General features: G+C 44.8%; 1 pseudogene; it reads left to right on the top strand.

Moving 5' to 3' along the window:
- Positions 1-4,877: 4,877 nt before the first annotated feature.
- On the top strand, positions 4,878-7,699 carry LOC147904597 (pentatricopeptide repeat-containing protein At2g13600 pseudogene; annotated as a pseudogene).
- The last annotated feature ends 781 nt before the right edge of the window (positions 7,700-8,480 follow it).

The following is an 8,480-nucleotide window of genomic DNA, read 5'->3' as shown; positions in this document are numbered from 1 at the left end:
TCCACCTTCTAGAATAGCTGGCTTTTTCTAACTTTAGTTTATACACTTAGCCAAGCCACTAATATTTCAAAAGTCAAATATGTACATAAGCTTTTGGAATATCAAAAATTAGGCATAAGCCTTATTCATCCCTGCATCACTGGAGTTGCGCCTACGTGCCTAAAATATGGCGGATCATGTTTGCCAGATGCCATCGCCCGATCAATTACTCTTCCCTTGGATTCACATGATCAATAGTAATGGAATATTTCAAGCATAAGATAACCTTGGAATTAATCACCACAATCAATCAACCTTTCAGTATTATAGCAATGCGAAATCAATAAATCACAGATGAATGGTGCACACATGCGGCACATACCATCTCATGGTGCACCTAATGCTACACATGAATAAAATCGTACGGATGGTGCACACATACTACACATACCGTCATCGCATAAGTGGTGCACACAATGCTACACACTCATACAGCCGTAGCCATATATCCAACCATGTAGGAGCACACATGCATCACTACGGAACAGCGAGCACACATGCGTCAGCTGCGCGACAAAAATGCTGGATCTCACTAAACTAAATACTGAAGGATTAAATTATTGGGATAATTCCAATTCTTGTAACAAATGCTCCACCATAAAGATCTTTTTGAAATCCATGAAAGAGTGCTATCTCAGTAGAATGGAACTATGGAGGTGGGGTATTTGGCCCTCTGAGGCTAGGTTCTCAAATGGGGGCGGTAGCCCCATTAGTTGAGAAGGGTGGAGTTCCACTAGTTAGTAGATATGGCCCGTGGATGTGGCAGCCTTTTCTTTCTACCCAATAAAAATTGTTGGCACTATTATAGCGATCAAGAATTGAACCTAGGTGGCCCCAAATGACACCACTAAACATTTGCACATGATCAAGAGGGCCCACAAGAGGGTTCTGAAATAATCTTCATAATAAATATGGCTTGATCATTCTGCCACCAAGTGTGAATAGGGCAAAGTGTTAGCCATCCTATAAATTGTGTTTTGGGTGTTGCCTCGGACTAAACCCACCTTGATCCACAAACATAGTAACACATACATAGTAGAGAGAGTGTCTCACATCTTATTGACTCATATAGGGTTTTGCAAACAGATTTGGATACTATCTTGCACATAGCTACATACTTTTATGCTTCCCTCCCCACAGTAGATCTTGAAACACAGGCTAGAGATGATGCTAGACATGCTATTTGGCAGAGCATTCCTGTGTTGGAGAAACCGAATGTGTGAGTCTCACTTGATGCACTCTTCATCAACACAGAGTTCAGGATTGCACTCTTGGCCCTTCAGAAGGGCGAATGCCTAGGTTTTGGATGGAGTTTCTCCCTCATTCTTTATTTCTTTTTGGGATATGATTGGGGGTCACATCACCTCAGCCCTAAATTGCATTTAGGACTTGGGTGAGATGCCTGGGTCACATACTGATGGTCTCATTCATCTCATCCCAAAGAGAGGTTACATAAATTTAGTGTCTTAGTGGAGGCCTATCACTCTCTTGGGCACCTATTACAAAACCTTGGCCAAAGAAATGAGCCTGTATTTGTAGCCATACTTCCAAATATTATCCATGTATGCAAACTGGTTTTGCTCCTAGCAGAAGAATTTTCGATAATATCTTCTCATTTTCGGAAGCTTGAGATTATGCAGAGCAGACAGAGGCTGGCCATTCTACTCTTGGACTTTGAGAAAGTTTTTTTGGGCTTTTTGGAGGGCACACTTCTTCATTTTGGTTTTACAGATGTATCGATAAGAGGGTTGTCTCCTTATATAAGTTAGCCCACACTAGGTGCTTATTGGTGGGATAAGGGGAGAGAGTTTTCATATTTCTAAATTACTCCGCTAGGGATGCCCTCTTTGTTTGTCGCTGAAGCTATGAGTATCTACATTAGATCTTGAGTTGATATTTTTGGGTTGAGACGCCCATTGAGACAGGAAGAGGAGATTCTAGATTGTAAACTAATAGATGAAACTGTAGTTTTTTGGATGCCACTCCACATATGCTCACGTCTTTTAGGAGAGCCTTGGGCTTATTTTGCCTTGTTGCGGAGGCACACTTGATTGGCACAAATCCAATGGCTTTTGGATCAATGTGACAAGGATGCTTCGAATTGGGGGAATGACATAGGATTCACTTGGATTTATAGGAGTATTTTTGTCCGGTATTTGGGATGCCAAGATAGTTTGGGCATCTCTCCAATACAACAGTTTGCTTCGGTGTTGGATAGCATAAGGAGAAATATATTTTTTTGGGGCTCTGCCAAGCTTGACCTTGCATCGAGAGTAGTGGTGGTCAACTTGGTCCTAGCACGACTTGGTTTGTTTGGTCTTTCTAGTGCCATTTCTAGAGATTGTTATGCAGCTTAAGAGGCCTGTGAGGAATTTTATATGGAATAGTCTTGATGGAATAGAAGATGTTAGAGCCAGGGTGGCTTGGGAGACTTTGATTCTCCTCACTTGGAAAGGGGGTCTTAATATAAAAGATTCAGGTTTATAGTGTAGAGCCTTGATCTCCAAGATGGTTGTGAGGGGACTTATGCCTGGGCAGAAGGATTTTTTTAATTCACAGCATACAGTCCTACATATCTTCATGGGGAGGAGGTTGGATGGATAGTACCAGATGGATCTTTACGTCAGCCCATCTTAGATTTCCTTCTTCATGGCTGCTATCCTGAAAGCTTGGTCCAGCTTCAGGATTACTCTTTGGAGGGTCCCCCCTTCCTCTCGCGAAGAGACCGATAGGCATCCCATCATGTGGAGTGATAGTGTTTTGGATGAGCATGGCAGACCACTTGGTGCTTCTCACTACATCCAGTGGTCTAGTTGGGAGAGGGGGCATGCCTCCATCATGGGATCCTAGAAATCTTTTAAAAAGCTTCCATAGGACGTGAAATCTCAAATGGTTAGTCATCTTAGAGGATTGCAGGGAGAAATCACCGGACCGATGCAGCCTTACCAGTGGATTGGGTGGAGATAGATAACATGCCTATTACTTATTCCATTTGGATTGCTGCATTCAAGAGTACGAGCATTCCAGTTCAAGTTATTGCAGTTTGAGATGCATATGAGGATGCCTTGGTTTTTGATGGGCATTCAAGAGGCAGGCTGTCCAGATCCAGAGATGACATCTTGCCAAAGAGAGCATTTCAGCCTATGAGATGTGTGGTTTATGTGGAGTTTCGTTCGGACTTACAGTTGTACCTGGATCCTAACCCTCTTCTTATTTCCCTGGGATCATGGACATTATGGCTTTATAAAGGTGTCCCCATAAAGTCTTGCAGTTGGACCTAGGAGTCTAGGACAAGATTGACGAAGGCAACCGAGAGATGAGCCTCCTCTTCTTTCACTATACTGTCAGTAAAGCGAGGAGATTTTAGCTCAATTGTAGAGGTTGGAGGCCTTCCAGAGCTCTTCATTGCGATAGTTTTCATACTTTTGTTGATTTGTAGAAAAACTTTTGGAGGAGACTCTGGAAATCCCACAGGAATAGAAAAATCACTCTCTTCTTGTGGCTTTCTATTCATGGTGGGATTGAACTGAACCTATGGAGATCTAGGTTTAGGGTTGACCCTACTTGTCCTCATTGCCTTTCTACTGTGGAGACAATTCAGCATTGCTTATGGGATTGCAGACATGCGAGAATTGTTTGGAAGGGGATTGCTAGCTCTTTTGCTCTATCTCCCTTCTTCATAAGTTGGGCTCAAAAGCTTGGCTCTCTTTTGGGGCCTCATGTTTTTTTTGAGAGGCATGACTCATCTTGGGCCCTAGCGATCAGACGACACTTGTTCAAGTCATGTTCTATTGATGATGTCCCTGTCTCACCCTTTCAGAGTGTTCATGCCTTAGTGGACTCTTCTTGGGAGATACTGGTGAGCATATCAGCATGGCATATTTGGAGAGCTAGATGCATAGAGGCTTTGGATGGATCCCAAGTCCACACTTTGGCCAGTATATGGATAGACACTATACTTACAATGATGGCCATTTGGATGAGTATGTAAGGATCCTCTTGGACAGCTTCTCCTAGGAGCTCTATTTTCATTAGGGAATGAAGGGGCTCCCCCTTCTTCTCTGAGACTTCCACAGGGTCGAGGTGGCATTTTCAGCCTCAACATTGGTTATTTTTACCTCCTTTTGAGGAGGATGTATTTCCGCCCTTAATGAAAGTCTTTTTTTTCAAAAAAAAAAACCCACCTTAATTTCGGGGCGTTTACGCATTGCCAAGACGTTGCCCGCCCAAGCCTCCATTTTGGCGGGTAGGGGTGCTTACACACTACCATGGCTTGGCGGGCGGTGATTGTGTGGTGGATGGCCTTGTGTTCGAACCATGTAAGCCTGACACCCATTAATTTTTTATGAAGAAGAAAACCCCTATCCAAACGCTTGTGCAGGGGGTCTTGGTTGTCGAGTCGTGTCTAGGCGGTTGGACTTTTGTGACTCCAACAACGCTTTCACATGTCGCATGTCGCCCCTTCATTTTGGTCGGGTGGGTGGGCAAGGCTGTAGTGTGCAAAGGCCCTCACGAGCCTCCTCCATTCCGATCAAACCTCCACACCCCTGTAGTCGGCAACATTGTAATATGAGCCATTGGATTAAAAAATCTGCAAAATCGTAATCCACCTCCATCGATTGTACCTATCCGATCTGCCCAAATTTTACATGTATCAACTGCCCAAGCCTTTGTCGGCCGAGAAAGGTGAGGGAGGACACTCACACAACCCACTTGCCATCTTGCAAAAGTTGGTGCGAAGGGTTGCTGTCCTAGTTGGAGGGAAAGATTGGATGAAGGCATGACCAAATCCTTAAAATGCTAACAAGAGTGGCCAATTCCAACTCGATCTCCTTCAATGGCTAAGTGGGTGACATAACTTAGCAATGGCATGACGGCTGGGAACTACCGACATCCTCCAATTCTATTTCGTTCTCTCGGCGGCCGGAGGGTGGTGTGAACCCATACTCCATGAAAACGACGCTAAGGCTTTCTTAGACGCTCAGCTTTTCGAAGCCACTACCGACCCCTGGAGAGCAGAGAGGTGATCGGGAGGAGGAGGCGGCGTTGCAAATGAAAGAAGAGGTACGTAATTACAAATACTAAACGTATTGTACCCTCACCCTAGCACTGCTCGCAGACCTTGCCGTGCCTCGTCGTCAATGCTCTTTGGCTGGCATGTTGCATTGGGCTGATGCGAGCTTAGGAATAGCAGGACCAGCTGGTAATCTTTGCCTCTTTATCCAGCATCAATGCAAAAAGGAGAGCCTAGCGAGCTCGAAACGTACGAGGCTTTAGGATATTTTGTAAGTCTCTCCCAAAATTGAGGAGGAACGATCCAAATAGCTGATCTCATAAGACGTTTTTTGGGGGAAAAACATTTTGCAACTACTAGAAAGACCCCCCCGGCATCCCGACAGTTTTTGCTGCCTCTGCTTCCCTTATGCGGTGGAGTCTACAGGAACTGTCGACCTTTGGAGCATGCAGCGCATTGGCTCGCCAAAATGCTCCAACAAAGTGAGCTCTCATGGAATCTTAGAATTCGAGCACAAATTCGAAATGGGCTTTGCAAAGAGGCCTTTCAACTCTTTGATAATATGCAGGGACAAGGGATAATGCCGGACAAGTTCACCTTTGTGAACATGCTGTCTGCCTGTGCTAGTTTGGCAACCCTACTTGAGGGCAAGCAGATTCATACCCGCATCTTGAGCAGTGGATTTGAAACAAATGTTGTTGTGGGGACTGCCCTTGTCAACATGTATGGTAAGTGTGGCAGTCTTCGAGATGCATGGAGGATTTTTAACAGAATTCATGAGAGAGACGTGATCTCATGGAATGCCATGATTGCAGCAAATGCTCAACATGGACAAGCCAAGGAGGCCTTGCTACTCTTTTACCAAATGCAGCGAGAAGGAGTGACGCCAGACAAGTTCACTATCTCCAGCCTTTTGGAAGCTTGTGCCAGCAAGGGCATAATAGATGAAGGTCAGCGGGTGCATGCACGCATAGCCATTAGTGGATGCTTATCTGACCTTGTCGTGGGAAATGCTCTTGTCAACCTGTATGGCAAGTGTGGCAAGTTGAAGGAGGCACAGACTGTATTTGACAAACTGCCTGAGCGGAATGTGGTTTCATGGACTGCCCTGCTAGCAACTTATGCCCAGCATGGGCAGTGCAAGGAGGCCGTTCAACTCTTTAACCAAATGCAACAGGAAACGGTTTTGCCAAACAAGGTCACTTTGGCCAGTGTGATCGATGCATGTGCTAGTCAGGCAGCCCTAGCACGGGGCAGGAGGCTGCATTCCTGCCTCGTAGGCAATGGATTAAAGCCAGATATTGTTGTAGGCAATGCCCTTGTCAACATGTATGGAAAATGTGGTTGCCTCGATAATGCAAAAGATATGTTTGACAAAATGCCTGAGCGTGACACGGTCTCGTGGACTTCCATGATTGCAGTGTCTGCCCAGCATGGACATATCAAGCAGGTGCTTGATCTGTTTGAACAAATGCAAAATGAAGGTCTACGGCCAGACAAGGTCACCTTTCTCAGCATTCTTTCAGCATGCAGCCATGCTGGTCTACTGGATGAAGGCTGGCAGTGTTTCTTATGTATGAGTGGAGAACATGACATAGTCGCAACAGTGGATCATTATAACTGCATGATTGATCTTCATGGGAGGGCGGGACAGTTGGATAAGGCAGAGAACTTGATTAAAAAGATGCCTTGTCAACCTTCTGTGGTCTCATGGATGACCTTGCTTGGTGCCTGCATATACCAGACTGATGTGGAGCGAGGAGAACGTCTTGCTAAGCATATATTTGTTCTGGATCCAAAGAATCATACACCTTGTGTAATACTATCAAATCTCTACACTGCAGCTGGCAGGGAAGATGATGCAGCAAAATTGACGAAGATGATAAATGACCAGTGTCTGAAGGAGCAGGAAGAATGCCAAGTCAGCTCATGTGAGGCAGGGGGACAACAGTCATGGGAGATCAAGGCCCCTTAGAACTGATATTACTTCAGCTGTGATCTTTTGCAGCATTGCACCCAGAATGGTTTACTATTCATGGCAGTCACCAAAGACACAGATTCATAGATCAAGTACTGGCTTTATTGTTTGAGGAGGGAGTTAGCATGTTACCATATGTTGAACCTACTTCAACAAAAACGTGCTCGGATTACCACACACTCAATGGTTCACAATGGGGCCCTGTTTTTTGGAGGATAGACTTGAGGAGCGGGTATGTGTAGGTCCAGAACTGGTTCAGAAATATAAAAAGGGACCTAGCATAGGGAGCTTTCAGGTTTCAGCGAGAATAAGGGTTCCAGACCAACAAAGCAGGTAGCTGAAAATGGGGACCACAAAGCGAGAGCCGTTGATGATAGGAAGATCCAGCTTATGGGCTCTTGAAAATCCCATCACAAGTGGCTTGTCAAGAGTCCAACCATAAAGCACCAATGATAAACATGCCATGCATAAGACAGACAGCATGCCTTGCAAGCCCTCAACGCCCTCAAATAATTGCACGGGGTTTGTTTTAAAATCTGTCCCCCTTATTAATAGGTTTTTAAAATTGTTTTCTTGTTGGCCTTAGATAAGTACTACTGTAGCCATCAACACCCATAGATATGGATGGGGGTGCATGTTGAAGGAATTACTCCATTTGCTGGCACAGACTTTATGCCACGTATTTCTTTTGGTCAGTATACTGTGTCTCTCTAATTTTAAGAGCATTCCTATGGTTTACTAGAACCAATAGTTTCCAGCCCTGTAAAGTATGCGACTGAAAGTCTGCTTGCTCTAGTCGTCCAGCGAGGTGCAGGCTCGATCACATGTTCGCACCAAGTGTTATTGGATGACAGAGACAAGCTCAGCCAGCTTTCAAAGAATTGTTAAAAATGGGCTCGAATTGAATTTAGGATTTACAAATTGGGTGTGCAGAGGGTCATAGGACCAGGTGCATTAAAGCAAGGCCAGAGGGAGAAAGGTTTAACTCGGTGCCCCAATTGAAGCTGATGGGACATTGACTGGCGATGCTAAGAAATCTGCATCGATCTTAAATGAGCTATCGAGGCAGTGGGAATGTGGTTGGGCCACTTCTAGGGTTGATAATCAACAGGATTGGAAGATGCAGCAAAAGGTCCAGCTTTGAGAAGATAAATTCAGGGAGGATCAGCGTGCCTGCAGGAGATCAATGCTGGCCATATGCTGAAAAGTAAATGATGACAGAGCAGATGAAATAACCCAAACTAAAAGTCTGATCAAAGGAGGCAGTCGAAGAGCCGGACAACAAAAGTGTAACAGGGCGTACTTCTCCAACCGTCTTCTAACTTTTAAGAATTGAACTGTTACTGCTTTGATAACTCAACTGAAATAAGGATGTAGACTAGAGATCAGCGATAGGGGAAAGTGCTTTCCACCTTGGAGTTAGACTAGAGTCATGGATTGGACTAAGTG

The sequence above is a fragment of the Dipteris shenzhenensis genome, chromosome 2, assembly GCF_047967505.1.
Source record: "Dipteris shenzhenensis isolate YYH24624 ecotype China chromosome 2, Dip_SZ_1.0, whole genome shotgun sequence".
Classification (NCBI taxonomy): Eukaryota; Viridiplantae; Streptophyta; class Polypodiopsida; order Gleicheniales; family Dipteridaceae; genus Dipteris; species Dipteris shenzhenensis.
Note: the sequence above shows the minus strand (reverse complement) of the source record. Positions and strands in the feature narration are given on the sequence as shown.